The sequence below is a fragment of the Lepisosteus platostomus genome, chromosome 6 (assembly GCF_059453375.1).
Source record: "Lepisosteus platostomus isolate fLepPlt1 chromosome 6, fLepPlt1.hap1, whole genome shotgun sequence".
NCBI lineage: Eukaryota > Metazoa > Chordata > Actinopteri > Semionotiformes > Lepisosteidae > Lepisosteus > Lepisosteus platostomus.
In genome coordinates, this window is record NC_142616.1 from 6,236,926 (window position 1) to 6,262,264 (window position 25,339).

The following is a 25,339-nucleotide window of genomic DNA, read 5'->3' on the forward strand; positions in this document are numbered from 1 at the left end:
ACTGACTGGCACAAAAAATCAAAGATTAGGAGTCCCAGTGGGCTCGAGAGCAATGGGAGTGGTGCACGCTAGGAAAATGTCTGGCACACGAGGGGAGTCGAACCCCTCCAAGACCTGGCGTTCAGGTGCACATGCTGGAGAGATTGGAGGTTTGAGGCCTTTCGCCATAAGACCTGCTGCAAAACAGTGTAGAAAAAGAGAGAGGTGAAAGAGTCATCAGATCAGGAGTGTGCATCTCCCCACAAGAGTGAAAAACATAGTGATCTTCTGGGAACTCCTTAGCAAGGTTGCATTTTCCTAGACATTTGCACACGACCATTTATGAGATTTTTGGGATCATTCTTAGGATGGAAATCTCCAACATGATCTATCTTTTACGTACTGTAGGTAAAACCACATATTTCTGGAAATTAGAAGCAGGATTAATGTTCACATGATTTGCTTATTCCAACTTGTGCCTGTTGCTCACCAGGATAGGCTCCTGCTCCCCTGCGACTCTGAATGGAAAATGGATGGATGTTCACATGATAAAGCAGATAGGCTTTGCTAGAATGGGAGTGAAGTAATTGGAGGAGTACTTCACGGTTCCATATTGGGGCCCAGTGAGTATTCTAACGGACAAAAATGGACAAGACCCTGAGAATAATGATGAGCTTTTTCTCTTTGAGGTCTGTGTGGATGATGGGGGAGGGGATGAACACACTGCCAGCTGCACAGTGATCTGGAGAGTATTGATCCGTTACAGACAGGGTTGCCCAAGCCTGGCATTAGAATAAATAGGAGAAACACTACAGTGTTCAGTTCACTTTACTTCCCAGGTTCTAGTTTTGCTCATTCTGGATGTGCCTGGTTTCCGTACTGCTGGAGAGAAATCCTGAAAGTGCAGTAGATGTGTTGAATGAGACTTGGACTCGGATTGAGCTCATCACTTCAATCTAACAAGGAACTTGATGGAGGTGTCTTGCTTTCTCAGAATCTCCTCTATCTGTTCAACAAGAAGCTCTGGGTCTTCATTTTGGGATTAAAGGAGGCATTGGAATTTACACTGCAATTTTTAAATTTGGTTGGTTGTCCCATTACGTTGTACCTCATTTCTTCCAGGGGACAATATGACAAAAACTAATTCTGCTACTGTCTTACAGAGAGTGGAATACTTGTCTTCCAATGTTTCAAATATTGAGAAAACAAAACTGACAAAATATGTATATCACCCAACACAGATAAATGTGGGTCAAATGGTGTTCCATATTCAGTACTATTGGTAATAATTCAAATACACACATCCATTTTTTTCATAATTCTCACACATATTCACCATATCTGATTTGCAACTTGGCACTCAAATGATTGATTTGATGACCCAATCAAATATTGATTGGGTTTCAATAAATTGCATCAATCTATGTTTAGTGCTGCAGTAGTTATATTTTTGGGAATTACACAGCAATTTCTCTTCCACTGAATACTCACACTGCAAACCCTCTCCCCATTTACCTTTTTTGTATAAAACTACATTCTGCACATTATACAGTTTAGAAATAAAACCCAAAAGGGAGTGATTACTTTGAATTCGGTAAAAATAGAGAATCTTTTTTTTTTAGTTTGGCTGTAACCGAGTTTCGTATCTGCGGATATAAAAAAAAACATTCATAAAGTATATAATATTTTATCGCCTCAAAAATCTAAAGAAGTATCATCACAACATAAATCATCTAATTCAATAAAACCTTTCTCTGACATTTAAATGTGATACCATCTAAAAGAGAACATGGAACAAATGAGGTACAGTATCACATTAAGGAGTAAATTTAAAATCAAAGCTTTACCTTTTCTTAACAATTTATTACATTCTTGCTAACATCTATAGTAGTGGTATACATTAGATTAAGGTTTATATTATGCACAGCTGTGAAAAGGTTCTATACAAAGTATAGTTCTTGAGGAAGCCATCGCCATCTGTTTCTCAGTCTACTGGGTATAACAACAGTGAGCAAGAGGAAAGCCATCAAAACCACCACAGAAGCAGCAGAAAAAGGCTGAAAGAAAGAGTTGATGTGGCATCAAGAGGAGTGATCAGTGGCCACCTGGACACAAGCTGAGGGTTGATCAACCTTGTGTAGGGCACCTGGGTGAGGGTGTCTGATGTTGAAAGACCCGAAACACCCAGTGACCTCAGGTAACATCACTGATGATGTGTCCAGGTGCATCTGTTGCTCCAACAACAACTAAAAAGGTGTAGCTACAGTATGTTAGGTTTAAACAAATTCCAAATACCTCTCTGACTACCCAAATCAAATTAACTAAGAATTTCCAAAAGGAGTTTGCAAAATTGAAAATTTTATCCTTACATTTTTCTGGGTTCAAATAAATTTATTAATTAGTGTAAACATTTTTGATTGACATTGTATGGCAAAAGCTTGAAATAAATGCTAAAACAGACATTCACCATTTGGCAATGGTAGATGAGCCCATCACCCTAAATCCAATTTCAAATTGTTGTAACAGACAAATAAGTTCTGTACCCAGAGATGAAGTTTAAACAACTGACTTTATTGCATGCACGGAACAATAAGATCAAATAATTGTTCAGAGATATAAGTACAAAACTGTAAATCCAGTTTATATAGCAAACTTCAGCCATTTACTGAAGTTACTATGGTAATGGAGGGAGGTCACCTGTATTTGGACATTCTCCAGACCTTGAACACTTTGAATGGCTGGTCTCCTCTTCCCATAGTTAGGGAGTCTCTAGCTCGCACTTGGAATCTCTTATCAGTTAACTCCCATCCCTGCCATAACTCAAAAGTGCTTAAGCATGGAATGTTTTGTACCAAAAGACGTCTTTGGACAGAAAAAATCAGTTAACCCTTTTTTCACATCTTATATCTTTCTTCATTATCATCAATTGATGATCCATTATTCAATTTGCATTATTTGTTCCTGTCTGATGATATATAAACATCTAAATATCTATAGGTTTATTAAATATTTGTTAAACAATGTACACTGATCCATGGATTTTTACTCTTATCAAAATTCACCTTATATCCTGAGGAAGGACTGTATTGCTTCAAGATCTGAAAGAGTATTGGTAAGGATCTACCTGTGTTAATTATGTACTGTATAACAGTAAATCATCTGCATACGGGAAGAACTTACATTCCACTTTCCTATTCCACAAACTCCTATAATATCTGAAGCTGAAGATTCAATGTTTAAAGCAAATAAAATCGGAGACACCCCTGTTTTGTGCCTTTTCCCAATATAAAGGGTTTTGATTGATTTATCCATGGCAAACACATATTGCTTTGTTTCTTCAAGTTTTAATCACATGCAGGAGCTTTCTAAAGTTCTCTGACTCCTGTCTCTGCTTAATGAAACCAATTTGGTCATCATAGATCAGCACTGGTATATCCACCTCTCATCTTAAAGCAAGCAGTTTTGAAAGTATTTTAAATTCCACATTTAGAAGAGACAATGGTCTATAAGGCCCACATTACTCTTTGTCTTTTCTTGGTTTTAAAAAGACATTGATTATAACTATCTCTGTTGTATATGGTAAATGTCCCTTCTGCAAGGAATATGTACTTTGACAGAACATATCAGTCAAAGTGTTGATCAGCGTATTCCGATTCTTAAAAACCCCACAGGAAAACTGTCTGGACCAGGTGGGTTTCTGCCTGGAGTTTTTCAGTTGGTATTAAGACTTCTGTTTCTGTTACCGTTCTGGGGTGAGTTTCCCGAAAGCATCATAGCACTAAGAACATCGTAAACTCACTCTTAAGATAGATCGTTAATTTACGAGTGTTTCCCAAAACCTATCGTACCTAAAGTAGAACGTTAAATCTTTCGTAATCTATGTGCTCCCCGACCCACTCGTTAATCACTAAGTGCTTCTTAAAGTGGCTACGTCTTGCGCCAACCTTAGTGACAGAGATCGCCAGACAGAGCACATTCAATTCACGTCATGGGAATTCTCTGGAAATATAGAATACTAAGATTTTATATTAAGGATTTCGATATTTTGTTGTACTATGTAAGAGGAAATTCGAAAAAAGAACATTTATTTCTACAGTAATGAATTTATTAGTCATCTTGGGTAAATTTCATATTCATAAGTCAAATGTTTTAATAATACTCCCTCTTTTAGTACTTTTGGGGTGGGGTTTAAATTGTATTTAAATTCCATAAAGAACGTGAAACATGTAACATGTATTACAATGTAGCGCCAGGCAGGGCGGGCTGAGAACAGCACCTGGGGACTACCGGACTATATAGTGGGACGGAGGCTGGGATACAGTCTCTCCCCTTCGTGTGTGTGTATGTTAGTGTAGGTGCAGCGCTGTAACCCCTGTCCCTGTGTGTGTACCTTTCCTGATTCGAGTTAATAAATGTGTTGTTCAGCCCCATTCCCTGAGTCCCACGCCTGCTCCATTCCGTACCGAAACCCGCGGTCGATACAATATTTAAAGTTCGGATACCGTTTTATGTTAAAAAATAACAACATTTTTTTCTCATGAAACACTGTGATTCTTAACAATGGCAGCGCACCAAAAAATATGGCTTTAAATCAAAGACATCGTGCAGGACGCATACACTGTCCACGCAGTTAAACTTGATTTCTTTTACGGTCATTTATTTTCTTTTCTCTTAGAAACAATAAGGGTCCCATTTTGTGCCTATCTATATGCTTTCGCTTAAATGGTTGTTAAATTATGATGTCATGTTTGCTCCATATTCCTTTTCACAACTTTATTTAATCCCACTGAATGACCAAAACCGACACCATATAATGAAAGTATTGTCAATCGATTGTTTTTCAATCGACTTGTGATGGTTTTTGCTAAGCGACTTCAGGGGAGGGGTTAACAAAGAAGTACTTTATATTCGCTCGTTAAATGATCGATTAAGAGGGGTTTTGGGAAACCCACGAAAAAGTAGCTCGTACGTTACATACGTACATCGTAAAGTTGCTCGTTAGTCTCTAAGATTCATCGTTTTCGGGAAACTCACCCCTGACAAATATCATTTTTAAATGTTTTCATTTTTCTCAGCCTGAATAAAATGCTCACATGTCCAGCAGAGCATAAGTAAAGTTAGACTGGGTTTACAATCAGTTCATTTCAATATAGACCAAGGTCTGGATTAAATCAAAGCTTTGCTTTAAGCAGAGAATTTGATATTTTGCTGCTGGAGAGTGGGAACAAGTTTGATTATTATCAGGGCTAACAGTGCAGGCTGCTTCAGACACAGCAGGCTTTTGCAAAAAGCTTCATGCATGAACAGGCTCATGACCACAGCATGCGGCAGGGAGGTTTTTATGAGTCCATGTTAGATAAGAGTGTCTCCCCTGAGAGGCAGCCGTTTCATTAATCACAAGTAATTTCCACAGGGCTGTCAACTTAACTGCACTAAGAACTCAGCAGTGCAGGGAGGGAAACACCTGTGTGGGGCCAAGCAGTAAATCAGAAACACATTTCCAGCCGTTTGCACTTGATCACATAAACAACACGCTTTATGTCAAAAAAAGCCCACTGTGGATGTTCACATTGCATGAACTGCATTGCAACATTGACTTAAATGATATAAAATGCATAATAATGTGTGCTTCTAAGTGCAATAACTCCTTCCACCCATCCATTCCTCTATTCATCGACTCTTCCCACCCATCCTCCCATCCCAGGCATTCATTCATCCATCCCATTCATCCACGGTGTTTTTGTATGTCTTTGTCATGTATTTTCCGATGCTGAAGTGAAGAGCAAGGTGAGGGGACAAGGTTGTGTTGCTCTGTCCTCATTCTGCCCACATAGCTCCCTGGGTTCTGTTCCTCCACCGTGCAAAAGCCTTCAGTTGCTCTTCTGGGAACAAGCCCAGGAAAACACCCCCTCCCCCCCTCTGCTGGTATAACCCAGGAGAGCACAGGGAGGATGGGGGCACTCTGCACAGACTGGCGCCCCAAACCTGGGACTCGAGAACTGTGAGGCAGTGCTGCTAACCCTTCTACCACCTGAAATCTACACTTATGTGATTTATCCTACATCATCCTTATTTATTTTTCCAGGGGTTCATGGTTATCCTTAATTTTATATTTGTCTAGTACTAGTTTACAGCGCAATTAACAAGTTCAAAGGCATGGTGGATGGTGTACATATATATCTAGTGTATGATATATAACTTGACCTTTCAATCTCATATTATTGTACATATACTTGACTCTCAGAAGAGAAACTAGAGCAACGCTGGATCGGTATGTTAGAAGCCCAGCCTTATGTAGCCCATCTGTACGGTCACAGCCCTCAACAACAGGAATCACTATTCATTTAACTGCATTCTCAACTTATTAATGAGATCAACAATGCCGCCCCTAACAAGTTTGCACTGTATGGCTTCATTTAGTCTTTCATCTTCAAGGAAACGCAAAATGGTCATTACAGTTTCCAGTGCCATCTCTAGCTACACTGATCTCAGTGCAGGATTTTGCATGGATACAAGCCTCAAACCAAACCCTATGGCAGTGATGTAACAGACAAACAAGTTCTGGATCCCGAGATGAAGTTTAAACAACTGAGTTTCTTGCATGCAAGGAACAATACGATCAAAGTCTTGTTCGGAATATAGGTACAAAACTTCTTATATTTTATATAGCACACTTCAGCCATTTCTGCAAATTGTTACCATGGTAATGTGGGGAAGTCACCTGTGTTTGGACATTCCCAAGGCCTTGACCCCTTGGAATGGCCGGTTTTATCTTTTCTTAGTTAGGGGGTCTCTATCTTGCACTTGGAATCTCTTATCGGTTGACTCCCATCCCTGCCATAACTCAAAAGTGCTTAAGCATGGAATGTCTTGGGCCACATCCTTTTTCACATCTTATATCATTCTTCAGCAGTATTATACACCAACCTTACCGCACTCCTTCTTGCGTTGATCACAATGGAACTAACTTGCAATTTTCTTTTCAGAAAGACACAAAATTGTAGCACATTGCTTCACCTGGATCAGTATTCCATTGACTGTATTTTCCCCAATAAACTGAACAATTTGACACACAGCTTCAGCAATTTGCATTTGGCATATTAGCATAATAGATTAGGATATCACACTTTAAAAATGCATTTCACATAGTAACCACTTATATTTTTTATCAAATCATGATTTTGATTACTTTCCTTCAATGTTTACACCTGGAAGCCCTAGTGTCCTGGCAGACCGAGGTGATAGGTAGGATAATATACCATTGCTGGATAATTTCAGGGCACAAATTACCCTAGATGGAATAACATGTTTCTGCAATCTTATATGTATTTGCAAACCTTTCCAATAAAATAAACCTCTAAAGTATAAAGTTCTCCAGCCTGAAGTACTTCATCTGCATGAGTAATGGAACATTATTACTACTGAATTTCTATATTTACTGCAGTCCCTCAGTGCCACATCTCATCAGAAAGACAGAAAATGAGGAGTGACCTGCTAATGACAGGACACTGCTATCCAGGGATAGAGAAGCTCCCACTTGTTATAAGCTCTCTTTTTTACCCCTGAATACCTTAAGTTTCAGCTTGCAGGTGCAGATTTATTCTGTTTTGATGCTACACCACTTGTACAATCATCTCCCATCTTCTCTGCCCTCAATAGGTTTTTGTACAACTACCTGTACATATCACTGTGACCCCCCATTCACACCGTGTCACACACCAGCACAAAAAGCATCCTCCTCTCCTAGGATTGCTAAACACTGATCTGAGCAACACATTCTATGTTCTAAATGCCCACTTTTCAACCTCTTAGCTTGATGCAGAGATTAACATCTTAAATGGTTATCCACTTGCCTTTATGCTTAACTACCACTTACTACTTGTGAGGTAAGATACTTGATATTGCTTGATAAAGTTAACTCATTACCTTTGAGTGCATGCAATATTCATTGGTGTATTCTTTTTAAAGCTTTCAGCAAAACAAGCAGCTCAAAGAGATTAACGGTGCTTTTATTGAATATTTAATTTTCTTGCTTTAAGGCACTTTTTCATGCTTTCTCCCACTGCATAGATTTTACAGATTCATCTGAACGGATCGGATAAAGATCCACTGCCAGTATGAAAAAACATATCCATGTAATTAATGTTCAAGCTGCCGAGTTTATGTTGCTGGTTTCTGAATCCTGGCACCATCGTAAACCCATTTGAAACTCACCGGCTGTGCCTTGTTCAAGCCGTCCTCTCCCCTCGGAGCTCGGACAAGCTGCTGTGCTGCACGCGGCCATGTTGGTCTGGTTGCTTCACCGAAAAGTCATTTGCAACTGGAACATGTCATCATCTTCAGGGGCCCCGTCTCTCCACCGCGCGCACACTGCCTATCGAGCTAAGTGCAAGAACAGACAGTTCTCACACAGTGGAGCCTCCTGAGAACCAGAGAGACACAGTTTTCCAGTTACAGTGCATTTCAGAAGACATAAAAAACAGCAGGTTTCAGTTCATGCTACTCCCACCTTTTAATTCTTTTTGGAATCAATTAATCTTACTCAATGGGCATTCTGTTCATCTGAATTCATTCACATTTGGCTTTTTCAATTGAATTAGTTCCTTAAAATGTTACCTTTAAATCTGCCAGTGACACCTCCCAAAGAACTCCTAAGAGATGAACACTTCTGAAGAAAGTGAATGCAGTTCTGATGTCTTGTATCTGTGAATCACCTAAGCAGATTACAGCTTTCTTTTTCTACTAGTTTTTTCACAGGCTGTGATTGTTAAACCTAGAAGATTGTGTTCACAATTCATGTTGAGCCTTGGAGAATCCCTGTTTTGGAAACCTTTGGAAATGTGTTTTCTTGAGCCTGAAACTAGGGTGAATCAGAGGTTAAAGTTAAGTGATAACTCTTCTAAGGAATATTTCTGATCTTCCTAGTACAAGACAAGGGCTGCCTCAGAATCAAGAGGTTTTGTCACATGTTTCACTCTTCAGCAGGGCAAAAGACCCCGCGTGATCATACAAAGGCAGTGTCTTACTTGACAGCCTTGCCCTTGGAATCAGGCCTCCAGCCCACAACACCACTAACAGAGGAGATATCCACAACTTCACCAACACAGAGCTAGAATCAGCTGAAAAGGGAAACATCTGCGCTTGGCCAGGGAGCGAATCGGAAGCCTAGTTCCTGTCAATCAAGTCAACTGAACACACACTCAGTGGAGGAGAGAGGAAACAGTCCAGGATGACTGTTTTATAACGGTCAAGAGGTTTAGAGGCTTTCATTATTCTTACAGAGCCTCCATATTTCTGTGAAAGCCTTGCTGAAGTGTATTGGCGTTAAAGGTCACAGTAAACACCATTTGTGTAGACTGGCAGTTCAACGCCCTCTATATTTCCCAATCTGCAGGCTTCTGCTTTGGACTGTTTGTCTCCGCAATGAGAATATGTGAATATATGAGAAATGTTAGAAGGGCTGTTTGGATGCTCATCCAGCTATTTCGATAGAGACATCAAGGTATCTGTTTTCATCAAAATGGCTGGTTGGCTTGTTCCACACTCTCATAGCCCTTTTTGTATGTAATGAAGAGCCTGCTGCTCTCAGTGATATTCAAGGTAATTTAAGTGGGATAAATATAGCAGCAGATATTCAAGGTTATATGGGCGTCATGGTGGAGCAGTGGTTAGCATTGCTGTCTCACAGAGTTGGAACCGTGTTCCGGACCTGGGATGTTATCTGCTTGCAGTTTGTATGTTTCGCCTGTGAGACACAGGCTTGATGATGATGTTGCTGTTTCGCCTGAGAGACACAGGCTTGATGTTGATGTTGTTGTTTCGCCTGTAGGACACAGGCTTGATGTTGATGTTGTTGTTTCGCCTGTGAGACACAGGCTTGATGTTGATGTTGTTGTTTCGCCTGTGAGACACAGGCTTGATGTTGATGTTGTTGTTTCGCCTGTAGGACACAGGCTTGATCTTGATGTTGCTGTGCTGTATGTATTCAGCTCCATAAAGACTGTGGGAGCCAAAGTGCAGCTGTGTAACACAAAACCCTCCGCCCTGGGGTATAAGCAAATCATATTCAAATCACACTGAGTGTTCAAGTTCTTTAGACCAACCTCTGTGAGAAAAACAATATATCACTGGTGTGTTCAATTCTTCTACAGAGGAGCAGGAAAGAGCCCTGTGCAGATTGAGTGTTCATTGAGCTCAGTACACAAAGCAGTGTGAACTGGGACAGTCTCACATCAGAATAAACAGCTCGGACCACTGGTTCATCACAACATTTATACAGTGAAAATAGATTGAATTCTATTGTAGCAAGAACATACTGTATAGACTGTGTGTGAGTCACTGGACTTGGAGTTATACAGTCCTTGTAGAAAATAAGAAAATAATTTGTAATGGATTGTTACACTGTGGGTAACAGCTACTACCACAATAATTACATTGATAGACAACCTCACAAAAACCCTCCTATGAGGCTTGTGTAATATAAGTTAATTCTTCATATCATTCCCTGCAGTGAAAGCAGACTAAATTGTACTGGAGTGATGTGAATGTTTTACATGTTTCAGGCTGTGTTTCCAGGTAAAAGATGTGAAGGTGTAGATTGTGTGTTTATTATTATTGTATCTGCACCAGAGTGCAGCAGTTACCACTTCACTTTAGACACAGTGACCTGTGGTTTCCAATCCGTTGCAGCAAATACTGTACATTATTAACTTATTTATCTCTTCTTCCAAAGCATGAGACATTGATGACTGCAAGAGACATGTTAAAAACTGCTAAGCTGTGTGGGAGTCTCTGGGCTCGGAGCCATACACTCTTTATAACGAGAGGTTTTTGTAATGGACTGTTGCACTGTGGGTGCCACAACCACTACAATAATCACAGTGATACACGCCCTGACAAAAACCTTCCTGTGAGGATCATGTAGTGTGAGTTCTTCCTTCTAATTGTTTACTACAGTGAAAACAGACTGAATTGTACTGAAGTAACAACAAAATTTATCTTTTAGACTGTGTGAGTCTCTGGGCATGTCTTATCGAGAGAGGTTTTTGTAATGTTTTTTGTTATTATTATTATTATCATAGCTTTAAAAATCACATTTCCAAACTCAAGTAAGCTGTGCATAGTTATAAAGAGAGAAAAATACAATAAAAAGAAAAAGGAAAAAAAAGAAACATGAACATACAGGGTAAACTGTGTGGCAATCAGACATACTGTAGGCCTTAGTAAAAAGCTGAGTTTTGAGTTTCGATTTGAAGAGAGGCAAAGAGTTTGGCTCTTAGAGAGTCGAAGGAAGGGCATTCCATTACAATGGAGCAGCAACTAAAAAAGCACAGTCAACACAATTTAGTCCTGGGTACAGTGAGCAAAGGACCAGCCTCATCTTAACAGAGCCCACAGGAAGGATTGTAAACATGGAGTCACATTATTTAGAGCCTTGCAAATCAGTAACAAGATTTTGTATTGAATAAATGACTATATTGCCAACCAATGTGGTGATTTAAGTGCTGAGGTTCCAGGGTCTGGTGTGAATTAAATGTCTAGCAGCAGGGCTTTGGAAATACAGTTAATTAGTCAACTGCAATTTACTAAGAATAGTATTATATAGGCCAATAAAGTAAAGAGTTTCAGAAATTAAGTCTCTAAGCTCAGGGTTTTACAGTCCTTATCAGAAGAAGTTTTTGTAATAGGCTGTCACACTGTGGATGCCACAGCTACCACTAGTACAATAATCACAGTGATACACACCCTGATAAAAACCTCCATATGAGACTCATTTAATGTAAGTCCTTGACAACTACACACCCAGATGTCTGTAATACCCTGTAATCAAGCCAAATGATCTTTCATCAAAGTTTGCTATGTTGTACCTTGGTGAATACAGCCCAGTATAATACAGTATAACACAGCCCAGGAAAGTCTACTGCAAGTCTAGACTGGGGAGTGTAACTGCAGTGGAATCTGAGGGAGACGTGTGAGAGGAGGTTATTGTGCAGAACTGTTTCACAAAGGCCACTGGTAACATGGGATTGTAACAGTGACACACTCCCCAACAAACTTTGAAAAAAATCAATTCACTTACTTTCATATGTGACAAAGTCAGTAGTCAGTTCTTCTTTCAATACTACAGTATATCATACTAAAAACTAACTGAATTCTGAATTGTACTAAAGGAATGTGCACATCTAGAACACATTTCAAATATTTTTCTCAAGGTGAGATTGTAATCTCTGAACTGTATATTCAATGTGCAGAGTGCAAAGATGAACTTTTTTAAATTTACTCATTTGTCAAAATCACATGAACTATTTTATATTAGGTAATATTATCACACATAGTTAGTTAGAATATGTGTGCGTCTCTGGGCACAGAGCCTTTCACTCTGTATCACGAGAGGGTTTTGTAATGATTGGAACACAGATAACAAGCACGTCTAGTACAATAACTGATACACTCCCTGACAAAAACCTTCCTTGGGGGTTGTGTAGTGTAAGTTCATCATACATCATATATTGACGTGAAAACAGACTGACATTTTATTGAAGTGATGTGTCATATATTTCACATTTCAAGCTGTGTTACCAGATGGAGATGAGAAAATCTAGACTGTGTTACATGTAAGTTGTGTATTTTCAATGTGGAGAGTTTTGATTCCGTGTGTGAGTCTCTGGCCTCTGAGTCGTACGCTCCTTATCAGAAGAGGGTTTTTGTAATGGATTGTCACACAGTGGGTAACAACCACTACAAGTACCACAGTGTTACACTCCCTGACAAAAACCCTCCTGTAAGACTCAAGTAGTATGAATCGTTGAGAATCACACACTCAGACATCTTTCCATCCAATCACCCATCCATTTTCCAACCATGTTATCTAGTTTGGGATCATGGGAAAGCCTGAACCTATCCCAGCAAGCAACAGGCACAAAGCAGGATACACTCGAGATGGGACATCAGTCCCAGATATTGTTTTAACTCTGTTATCAAACAAGATGATCTTTTATCAAAATTTGTTGCCTACTGTACCACCTTATTCCTTAATGAAAACAGACTGAAGTGTCATGCAGCTCAGAGATGTCACAGTTTAGGCAAAGGATTTAGGACTTAGATTTAGAGGCGTTCAGTCATAATCTCACAGAAGGTAGTGCAGTTTTGTTCCATTGGCTCCTCAGCCAACCAGGATGAGGTTTTTGTAATGAAGTGTTACACTGTGGACACCATAACCACTATTATCATCACAGTGACACAGTCTATGACAAAAACTTTAGGCACTGCCAAATTTGAAATTGTTGGACTGAAAGAAATTGTTTACCTGTTTGTTACTTTTGAAAATTATCGAGAAGCTTCAGTGTTTCAGTGTAGATGTCGCTGGAGCACAAAGCCGTCCTGTGCCTGTTCTCTAGATGTTATCCTCATGTGAGAAATTGCTTGTACCACTGTGTCTCTCCCTCCGTAATAAACATGAGTGTCTTCATCAGGCTGCTCATATCCAGAGGGAACGTCCCACTGTCTGTCGTAGGCTGTGAATGATCCTTTATTAGCTGAGGTGCAGATACAGCAGAAGAAGGAGTAAATCCAAATTGTCCACTCCAGGATTTTCTCGGAAACCTGTCAGAGTCATCAATTCAAATCCCAGCAGTGGCAGATTTTAATGAGGGAGACTCTCCTGGTGTGACCTCTGTAGATTCAGACTGCATCAGCTCAACACTGGACTGAAAGAGACGACATGGGTCACTCTTAGTGGTGTAGTAGGCACAGAAAACAAAAACACAGAAAATCCTGAAATATAAAGAAATATCAGATACATTTAAAGACAGGTGGTACATTGCATAGTAGAATCTTATCTGTAGTTACTTGAGCTTGCAATCGAAAGAATGGAAGAAGAGTGATACCCTAGGAAAGAAAATCACAAACAGAAAAACAGAAACAAAACTCAATATTTTACAAGGCGGTTTCCTTCAATTTTCCAAATGCAGTGCCCTACTGAGAGCCAGAGAAACAATCTTATGTTGATTAAAATATAGCTCCACTGCTGTAACACAATAATCTACAAGAAAAGGCAGCCAGAGTGAGCAGGAGACCCAGGGCCAAAAGAGCTGACAAAAAACTATCCAATAAGACTCAAGTAGTGTAAATCTTTGAGAATCACACACTCAGACATCTGTCCATCCAATCATGAAAAACATCCTGCACCCCAGCTGTGTTGGAAAGTCGTTTCTAATTGTTCTGTACAAATTGGAAAGTGCTGCTTGTTGTCAATGTGAATCCAGGCCACTGAATGGGAGGTGGGAGGAGGTTGTTGTACGGGTGTGTTTCACTGTGCTGCTATAGCTATAATCAGCACAGTGGTACATTCCCTGCCAAAATCCTCTTGTGCAATGACACATGAGCATTCTTTAAAACCTAACACCCACAGATTTGGCACAATCAGAAATCAACCCAATATTGCCTTTACAATGTGATTACAATAAAAGTGAGATTGTCGTTAGAGCATGCTATCCCAGAAAAAGGTAAATTGCCCAGGTAGATCAAGGCAACTAACATACTCAGCCTAGGAAAACTGAACCAGTACAGTATCCTGGCCAGAACTCATATACTGATAATCTTTACAGAAGAAAGATCAGTAAAAAATGCATATTGCATTGATAATCTTATAGTCCTTAGAGGTGACTAAATTGCTTACCGATATTTTTATGGTTTTAATTAATAAGCTTTTATAGAAAAAATGCAATCAGAGGTCTTTTTAACTTGGATTTTGTAATCATTTCCAATGTTTACCCCACTAAGAAGATGTCTTTGATGCACAGAGTGTCTTCAGCAGGCTTTGTGTCCACCATATGGGAAAAGGTTTTTGTACTGAAGTGTTTCACTGTGGCCACCACTACTGTGATAATCACGGTGTTACATTGCCTGCCAAAAACCTCTTTCACACTCATTCATGAAAGTCCACCAGAAACACCTGCATACAGTAACAGAGCACAATTGCATCACTATGGCTAATATAAATAACACCTTGTATGTAATAGTAACAGCTGCCTCTGCACAAAAACCTCCTTTGTTCATGAAATTCCATTAAAAATGCTCACATAGTATGAGAACAGAACTGTATCACTGTGTAGTGAAAATATTTCTGATATAAGTAACCCCTGTGTATAACCACACTGTTATAATATCAAAAGCCCCTAGATAACATCTCATACAAGTATTCCAAAAATAAGCACCTAAGTTTCTACTTACCTAACATATTCAATAGTCAGAACAAAATTGCAGTAAGAAAATGACTGCTGGTAGATTATGTTGTACTAGAGCACACTGAATTCCCAGCACATGGAAGTATAATTGTTCTAAGATAATAAAAATTATAGACAGTTCTCATGATGTAGGGTTTGTGTAGACTGTATGGGAAGAGGTTTTTGTGCCGAAGTGATTCACTGTGGCCACCACTACCATAATAATCACGGTGCTACACTGCCTGACAAAAACCTCTCTCATGAAAATCCACCAAAAACACCTACAGACAGTACAAGAGCACAACTGTATCACAATGGCTGATATAAGTTACAGTCACAGTTATACACCACCATACTATATACCAAAAGTTGCATTACAAAAAACAACTAGTTGACATCTTGTGTGCAAGCACTCTAAAAATAAGAACCAATTTCGACAACCTGAAATTGAACCACTTGAAAAGTATGTTGTACTTAAGGTAAGTGAAGTACCAGCACATGTAAATATAACAGTTATGATATGGATACATATAGACAGTTCACATGATACATGTGAAAGCTTGGAAAAGACAACACTATGAGGTAAAGCTGGAGTCCAGTACTATTGCCATGACAATTTAACATTGCAATACTACACAATTAATACAAACATTAGTGAGCGGATTGTAATGGGAACAATAAGCCAGCATAGGCATGAATATCATACTTACAACCTCACAGCAAAGTGCTGTAATCAGACATTTCTTCGCACTGCCCGTGATATCCAGGACTGCCAACACTTCAGGCTTAACTGATGAGCTTGTCATAAAAACCACAGTGCAAAGGCTCAGCTTCTCCTTGGCTGTACAAATGCAAAGTTAAACCTTGCTTGAAGGACTTGATGGCACGCTGAATTTCCAGTGGGCTTTGTGGACCCTGAGGAGGAAGGGTTTATGTATCAGGCTGTTTCACTGTGGGTGCTACCATCATATCCACAGCGTAACACTCCGCTACAAAAACCTGCACCTTTAGAAAAAAACAAACTCTTCGCAGCTTTCACAGTCACTAATCAAGCTCATTCCTGTAACAGTTCAGCAAAGTGAAAACATGCTGAATTTCATGAAAGGATAATGAACATAACCCTGGATGGCTCTTAAATTGACTCTTAAATGCCATTATTTATTTCAATAAACAAATGTATCTTTTCCTCCAGGTCTTAACAGTCAAATGATTCTTAAAATGTTTTGTACGGTGAGTCCCTGAGCTCAGATTGGTGCACTTCTTATCACAGGAGGTTTGTGTAATGAATAGTTACACAGTGGGTAACAATAACTACTATGACAATAATCACTGTGATACACATCCTGACAAAAGCTTTGCTGTGATGTAGTATCAATTCTTCCTTCCCTTCATTTATAACAGTGAAAACAGACTCAACTGTTGTGAAGCAATATGAATTTATAAACTATGTTTCCAGAAGGAGATTAGAAAATCGTGTTAAATCTAAACTGTGTATTTCCAATGTGAGCAGAGTGGTAGATACTACAGGACATCAGGGCAAGAGGTTACTCACAGTGACCCTGGTTTTTGTCCTGCCTTAGTAAACAAGTTATTTACTGAAGTAATTCACCCTTTCTTCCAAATCTTAGAGTCAGGGATTTTTCTCTGTGTTCGGAGACTTGAATATCAGTTTGAATATCATATTTTGGCAATGGATGGTTACACAGTGAGTAACAAGCACCACTAGTGCAATGATCACAACGATGCACTGCCTGACAAATACCTTTGAATGTACTACTTCATGTTAATCCTTCACATCATTTATTACAGTGAAAACAGACTGAAATATATTGCAGTAACATATAACTGTTAGACAGTGACTGACTCTCTGGGTTCAGAGTCTCACACTCCTTGTCATGAGAGGTTTTTGTAATGGACCGTTACACTGTGGGTGGCAATTACCACTACAATATTCACAGTGATACGCTCCCTGACAAAAACCTTCACATGAGGCTCATGTAGAATTCATCCAAAAAATCATATACAGTACTACAATGAGAATGGACTGAATTATTTCTTATCAATGCAATCAGGTAGCCCTTATATTATATTTGAGTCTTTGGGCCCAGATTGGCACACTCCTTATCAGAAGAGGTTTTTGTAATGGATTGTTACACTGTGGGTTACAACCACTACTACAGTATTCACAGTGATACATGGCCTGACAAGAACTCTCTTATGACAGTATCAGTTCTTCCTTCATGTCATTTACTGGAGTGAAAACGGACTGGACAGCATTGAACTAATATGAATGTATAATACTGTGTTTCCAGGAGATTAGAGAATCACAGCTGTGTTAAATATAGACTGTTTTGTGGAGAGTGTAACATATAAACATCAGAGCCAAACATCAGACAGTTTTGACACAGTAACCTCTGTTTTTTGTCCTCCATCAGCTAATCTATTAACTTAACATAAGTAATTTACACTTTATTCAAAAATCTTAGTGTGTCAGTGTTTGAAAGAGGTTCTAAGATTGTGTGTGTGTCTCTGGGCTCAGAGTCGTACAGTCCATATCAGAAGAGGTTTTTGTCATGGGTTGTTACACAGTGCATAACAGCTACCACTAGCACAAGAATCACAGTGATACAGGGCCTGACAAAAACCCTGTTATGAGGCTCACATAGTGTAAAATTCATCCTACACATCACTTACCACAGAGAAAACAGGCTGAATTGTATGGAATCAATGCAAATATGTCACTGAGAGACTGTGTGTCTCTGCATTCAGAGTCAGAAGAGGTTTTTATAATGGACTGTTACACTTTGTGTAACAAGTGCCACCACAACCATAACCATCACAGTGATCCACAGCCTGACAAAAACCTTGCTGTGAGCCTCATGTTGTGTTAGTTCATCCTCCCCATCATTTACCAGAGTAAAAACAGGCTGAATTGAATTGTAACAGGGTGAATTTCTAATAAGTTGTGTTTCCAGGAGAGGATTCAAAAACCTAGGCTGTGTGTTTTTCATTGTACAGTCTAGTAAATAAATATCAGGGCTTCACCCAATTAAACTCAAGCTTCACTCTGTTAAAATGAAATAATCTCTGGTTTTGTTCTGCTTCAGAAAATACAGTATTATTATTTCATTATTATTACTTATTTCATCCTCTCTTCCAAATTCTCTTTGTCAGTGTGTGAAGTAGACATGTGTGTGAGTCTCTGGGCGCAGAGTCGTGCAATCCTTATCAGAAGAGGGCTTTGTGGTGGACTGTTGCTACAACCACTACAGTAATCACAGTGATACAATGTCCTGTGAAGCTCATGCAGTGTACGTCCTTGACAATTACACACCCAGATATCTGTAATAACCTGTAATCAGGCAAAATGATCTTTCGTCAGAGGTTGCTGTCTTGTGCCTTGGTGAAAATAGAGTTAAGTACTGTATAATAGCTCCGCAGAGTCCAAGGAATGGTGCAGTAAAGAATAGGAAATCATGGCAAAATATGGTACAAGAAAAAATTATCATATGAGCGCTGGAAAATATTGGAAATCTGTGACAGTACATCACAGTATGTGTAAGATATATGCATAAGGATGCACTTTAATATCACACTGCTGATATTAAAGACAGAGTGAATAAGCTCTCTTCACCATCACCAGTGCCTCATTGTGTTATCTAATGTGATTTCGCAAACAGCGCACACACTGTTTAACTTGTACTTCATAGTAGAAATATCAACAAATGCTGTGTATCACGTGAACGGGGAAAGAACTGCAGAGGAATCCGAGGGAGTTGTGTAAGAGGAGGTTATTGTACAGAACTATTTCACTGTGGCCGCTACCAGGATAGTCACCGTGATACACTCCTCAGCAAAATCCTATGTCTTTAAAAAAATCAATTCACTTACTTTCATATGTGACAGTCAGTAATTAATTCATCCTTCAATACTACAGTATATCATTGTGAGAACAGACTGAATCATACTGAAGGAATGTGAACTTATACAGAAAAACACATTTCAAGTCTCTTTCTTTTCATGGGGAGATTCGAATCTCTGAACTGCTTGACCAATGTGCAGAGTGTAGTGGAGTATCAGGGCACAACTTCACTTTACTTTAAACACAGAAACCTCTGCTTTTATTCCTGCCTCAGTAAAGCCATTATACTGTAACCTTGATTATAGTCTTTTCACCTGTTCTTCCAAATCCTAAGGTGTGGATGAAGGAATGAAGCATGTCAAAAACTGTTCTCTGTGTGTGAGTCTCTGTGCTCAGAGTCATACCGTCCTTATCAGAAGAGGTTTTTGTAAGAGATTGTTACTCTGTGGGTAACAGCTACTACCACAAGAATCACAGTGATACACAGCCTGACAAAAACCTTCCTATGAGGATCAGGTAGCATAACTTCATCACATCATTTATCACAGTGAATACGACATAATTGTACCGGGGTTATGCAAATTTATTATACGTTTCAAGCTGGATTTCCAGGAAGAAATCTGTAAGTCTAGATTGTGTGAAAACACTGTTGTATGTACATCAATGTGAATTATGCTTCACCTCAGACACAGTGATCTGTGGGTCTGCTCTGCTGCAGCAAATATATTATTAACTTAAGTTCAAGTTCAAGTTTATTGTCATTATACTCATACACCGGTATATGGTATAACGAAATGCTATTTAGCTAGCTCTCAGATGATAAGTAATACAAAAAAACAACAATACAATTGTATAATAAAAGAAAGACAGAGACAACAGGCAGTGTGCAAAAACAACAACAGACAATGTGCAAAACAACAAAAAAACAAACAAACAACAAAAGGTAACAGGTAAACTTATGGTAAAGGTATTCCTGTATTTACCATATTTACTTATGGTAAAGGTAACTTAATGGAACCAAATTATCCCTTCCTCCAAATCGTAAGGCATTGATGATTGAAAGAGACATATTAAAAACTGTTACGCTGTGTGTGGGTCACTGGGCTCGGAGTCGTACACTCTTCATCACAAAAGGTTTCTGTATTGGACTGTCACACTGTGGGTGCCACAACCACTACCACAATAATCACAGTGATACACTCCCGGACAAAAACCTTCTTATGAGGATCATGTAGTGTAAGTTCTTCCGTCTTACTCACTATAGTGAAAACAGACCGAACTGTATTGAAAGAACAATAAAATATAACTATTAGACTGTGTGAGTCTCTGGGCTGTGCGTCATGCATGTATTATCAAGAGCGGTTTTTGTAATGGACTGAAACACTGTGAGTGCTACAACCACTACCACAGTTATCACAGTGATACGCTCCCGGACAAAAACCTTGTTGTAAGGATCATGTAGTGTCAGTTCTTCCTTCTTACTCACTACAGTGAAAACAAACTGAATTGTATTGAAAGAACAATAAAATATAACTATTAGACTGTGTGAGTCTCTGGGCTGTGCTTCATGCATGTCTTATCAAGAGAGGTTTTTGTAATGGACTGAAACACTGTGGCTGCTACAACCACGACAATAATCACAGTGATACACTCCCGGACAAAAACCTTCCTGTGAGGCCCATGTAGTGTACATCCTTGACAATTATACACCGAGATATCTATAATACTCTGTAATCAAGCAAAATGATCTGTCATCAAAGTTTACTGTCTCGTGCCTTGGTGAACATAGAGTTAAGTATAATAGAGCCCAGCAGAGTCACAGTAACAGCACAGTTAAGAACAGGGAATGTGGTAAAACTTGGTACTAGGCAAAGGATGTAAAATTTATCATATGAGCATTGGAAAATATTGGAAATCTGTGATAATACATCACAGTATATGTAAGATATATGTATAACGGTGCCTTTTGTTGAGAAGGCTTATAAAATGACATAAGATCTCCATGCATATTGTATTAACAGACTGACACTACAGTTACTCGAGACAATTGGATGAGACAGTTACTCACACTGCTGATATCAATGACAGAGAGAATCAACTTTCTTCACCATCTCCAGTGCCTCATTGTTTTATCTAATGGGATGTCGCAAACTGTGCAAGGACTGTTTACATCATTATCCATAATACAAATATCAAGCTACAGTATTTATTCCCAGAGTAGCTGCCGTGAAACACTAGACTGGGGAGTGTAACTACAGAGGAATCTGAGGGGAGATGTGTGTGAGGAAGTTTCTGTACAGAACAGTTTCACAGTGGCCACCACTAGGATAGTCACAGTGACACACTTCTCAACAAAAACTTACAACTTTGAAAAAAATCAATTAACTTACTTTCATATGTGACACAGTCAGGAGTCAGTTCTTCCTTCAGTTCTGTATCATACTGAAAAGAGACTGAATCATACTGAAGGACATCTAAAAGAAATTTATAACCTTCTTTTCAGGGGGAGATCTCTGAACAGTATATCCAGTGTGCAGAGTGTAGTGAAGTGTACTTTCATTTCATTGGTTTTATTCATGCATCTGTGAAGCCACAATAAGCTTAGGTGTAGTAATTTATTCATTCTTCCAAATCAGATTGTGAAAGAAACATGTTAAAGATGTAGGTTGTACTGCATGTGAGTCTCTGGGCACAGAGTCTTACACTCGATATGATGAGAGGTTTTTGTAATGCATTGGCACACTGTGGGTAACAACCACTACTAGTACAATAATCACAATGATACACTCCCTGACAAAAACCTATGTGTGAGACTCATGTAGTTTAGGGCCCTGAAAATTACACACCCAGACATCTGTTAAACTTTACAATCAAGCAAAATGATCTTTCTTCAAACGTTGTTGCCTTGTATCTCTTTGATAAAAGAGGGCATTATCATACAGTTCAGGAGAGTAACAGTAAAAGCAGAAAGAGGTTTTTGGAGTGGATGGGTACACTACCAGTACTAGAAGCTACTGTATACGCTCATCACGAAGATACACTCCCTGACCAAAACATCCTATGAGACTCATGTAGTGTAAGTCTTTGAGAGTCTGTACAAACATCCATCCATTTTCTAACTGCTTTATCCAGCACAGGGTTGTGGGGGAGTCTTAGCCTATCCCAGCAAGCAACTGGTGCAAGTCAGGGTACACCCTAGATGGGATACTGGTCCCCCAGACATCTGTTAAACTCTCTAACCTAGCAAAATGATCATTCATAAAAGTGAACAGTGTTACAGCCTCTTACTTTGGTGAAAACAGTGAAGTAGCAGTGCCAGAGAGTCATAGTGACAAGAAGAACAGGTATGTCATGTCATTTTCAGGAGAGTTTTTGCAGTGGACTGTTACACTGTGGGTGCTATAACTACCATAGTGATCACAGTGATTCACACTCTGACAAAAACCTTCCTGGAGGCTCATGTAATGTACATCCTTGACAATTACACACCCAGATATCTGTTAAACTTTGTTCAATTAAAAGGATCAATTAAAGAATCAATTAAAAGGATCTTCCATCAAAGTCTGTTGCCTCATATCTTGGTGAAAGCAGAGTGAAGTGTCATACAGTCCGGAGGTGTCACAGTAACAGCAAGAAGCGGTTTTTGCAGTGGACTGTTACACTGTGGGTGCCATAATTATCATAATAATCACAGTGATTCACACCCTGACAAAAACCTTCCTGAGACATTCATGTGGTGTAAATCTTTGAGAATTACACAGCCACGCATCTGTTAAAGTTTGTAACCAAGCAAAGGAATCTTTTCATCAATGTTGGTTGCCTCATACCTTTGTGAAAGCAGAGTGAAGTGTCTTACGGCCCAGAGATGTCACAGCAACAGCAAGAAGAGGTTTTTGCAGTGGACTGGACTGTTACACTGTGGACACCATAGCAACTATAATAATCACAGCGATACACTCCCTGACAAAAACCTTCCCATGAGTCTCAAACACTGTACTGTGTGTAATACATAAGGAGATAAAATATGAACATTGTAAACTATCAGTGGGGCATAAAATTATCATGACAATGTGTGAACTAAACATGTGTCATAGAGCACCTTTTCATGAGGACAGTTAGAGAAGATCTACAAAAGATATTTGTGCATATTCTGTGAGAATTCCTCACACTGCTCATATCCCTGATAGGCAGAGCAAACCCCTATCAGAATCGCCTGAGCTTCATTATTTTAGCTAACAGGACTTTGCAGACAGCTCAAAGGCTGTTCAGCGTACATTTCAGAAGAGAAATGTCGGGTTATGTTTTTCCTGGAGACTGGGGCTGGAAACGTGGCTGGGCAGTGTGACCAGAGAGGGATGTGAGGGAGTTGTGTGAGAGGAGGGTTATTGGACTGAACTGTTTTATTGTGGCCACCAGGGTTATCACTGTGACAAACTCCCTGACCAAAACCCACTGCATGAGGGCTCATAGCACATCTTTACAAATATAAGTATGGGCTCCTTCATATCCTTTATATCTTATATAATAAATGTATTTACACTAGTAATACATCTTCAACATTACTTATATTAACAATGCACAAATATACCCTGTGCACATTCTAGATCCTAAATGGATAATACTTGCTAAGGAGCATTTTCTTACTATATTTTCTAAAGCACAGTAAATAAATCTGAGCTTGTGAATGTCAAATGAATGAACATAAATGTTTCATATTTATCAGTGGTATTGTTTTCACTTTACATCCAAGGTTTATTTAGATATCGGAAATGAAATAGTTAGATCACTTTGCTGTATTACTTTGATTTATGTTCAAACTGCAGGGTGTTAAAATTAGTCAAGTTGGCTTTTTTCTTTACATTTTTGTAGGTGCCTGGACATTTCTTTTCACCTAAGAATGAAAATGTCTGCATTTAATGTGATTTCAGATATTGATTTTGTATTGATTAGACGTCATATAGGTTTCATAGTTCTTTCATTTCTTTCGAAGTCTTTTCTCCAGCTAATCCTTAATTACTAAAGTGATTTTCAGCACCTATGTTAATCGAGCAGTCAAGGATCAATTCCATAACGAGTGCACTGGAAGCTTCAGTAATGGAGTGAAATAGAAGTGTCAAAGTTCTCTATCCCTGTCTACACAGGTGTGGCTGACTGTACCTGTCCTGCCAATTGAGACAAAGTAAGGGCATTTCTCAACAAAGCATTTACATACAAATGCCATTAAGAAACCATATTCAATTAAGAAGTGTTATAAACTGAAAAGTGAACAAATTATCTGCACTGCTAAATTTGAAATAGTTGGACTGAAAGAAATTGTTTACCTGTTTGTTACTCTTGAAGGCTGTCGAGAATCTTCAGTTTTTCCATGTAGATGTTGCTGGAGCACAAAGGCGTCCTGCGCCTGTTCTCTAGATGTTGTCCTCATGTGGGAAATCACTTGCTCCTCTGCGTCTCTCCAACAGTAATAAACATGAGTGTCTTCATCAGACTGCTAATATCCAGAGGGAACATCCTGCTGTCAGTCGAAGGCTGTGAATTATCCTTTATCAGCTGAGGTGCAGATGCAGCAGAAGAAGGAGTAAATCCCAACTGTCCACTCCAGGATTTTCCCAGAAACCTGTCAGAGTCATCAACACAAATCCCAGCAGTGGCAGATTTTAATCAGGTAGACTCTCCTGGTGTGACCTCTGTAGATTCAGACTGGATCAGCTCGACACTGGAAGGCGACATGGGTCACTCTTAGTAGTGTAGTAGGCACAGAAAACAAGAAACACAGAAAATCCTGAAATATAAATATAACTCATCTGTAATCGCTTAGTTTACAATTGAAAGAATGGCAGAAGAGTGATGCCCTTGGGAAAAAAAATATCCCAAGCAGAAAAACAGAAACAAAACTCAATATTTTACATCTCCATTTTCATTGGTATGGTCTGGCTTGATTCTAAGATGGTAATCTTTTTCCAAATGCAGTGCACCGCTGAGAGCAAGCCAAACAATGTAATGCTAATTAAAATATAGCTCCACTGCTCTGATGAAATTACGTACAAGACAAGGCAGCCAGTGAGAGGCCGAGGAGACCCAGGGCCAGAGGAGCTGTCATGATTCCAGCAGCAGAGCGCAGTCTGTTCTTCACACAGTGACTGGGGCAGCGCCTGGGGCTTCTACAGCTCAGCAGCTCCTGCTGAGTTTAAACAGGAAACACAGCTCTGCCAGATTTGCATTTATGACAGAGACACCAGGTAACGTGGAAACATTACAGATGTGAGAATCTAGA

The 25,339-nt window shown here is 39.3% G+C and overlaps 2 long non-coding RNA genes and 1 gene segment (V, D, J or C); 1 reads left to right on the forward strand and 2 right to left on the reverse strand.

Moving 5' to 3' along the window:
- Window positions 1–25,339, reverse strand: part of LOC148659775 (immunoglobulin mu heavy chain-like) — a 123,066-nt gene that overhangs the window by 14,030 nt on the left and 83,697 nt on the right.
- The window catches only part of LOC148659776 (uncharacterized), a 118,366-nt gene that overhangs the window by 5,307 nt on the left and 87,720 nt on the right, over window positions 1–25,339 (forward strand). The window lies entirely within an intron of this gene.
- On the reverse strand, window positions 9–25,318 carry LOC148659777 (uncharacterized). 2 transcript variants are annotated; one of them, XR_015939326.1, is made up of 5 exons: window positions 24,387–25,318; window positions 15,914–16,118; window positions 13,286–13,685; window positions 8,194–8,401; window positions 9–176 (listed from the first exon to the last, which is right to left on the reverse strand). It is a non-coding gene; the product is annotated as an uncharacterized LOC148659777 (long non-coding RNA). The 2 variants fall into 2 exon arrangements; XR_015939325.1 differs by lacking the exon at window positions 15,914–16,118.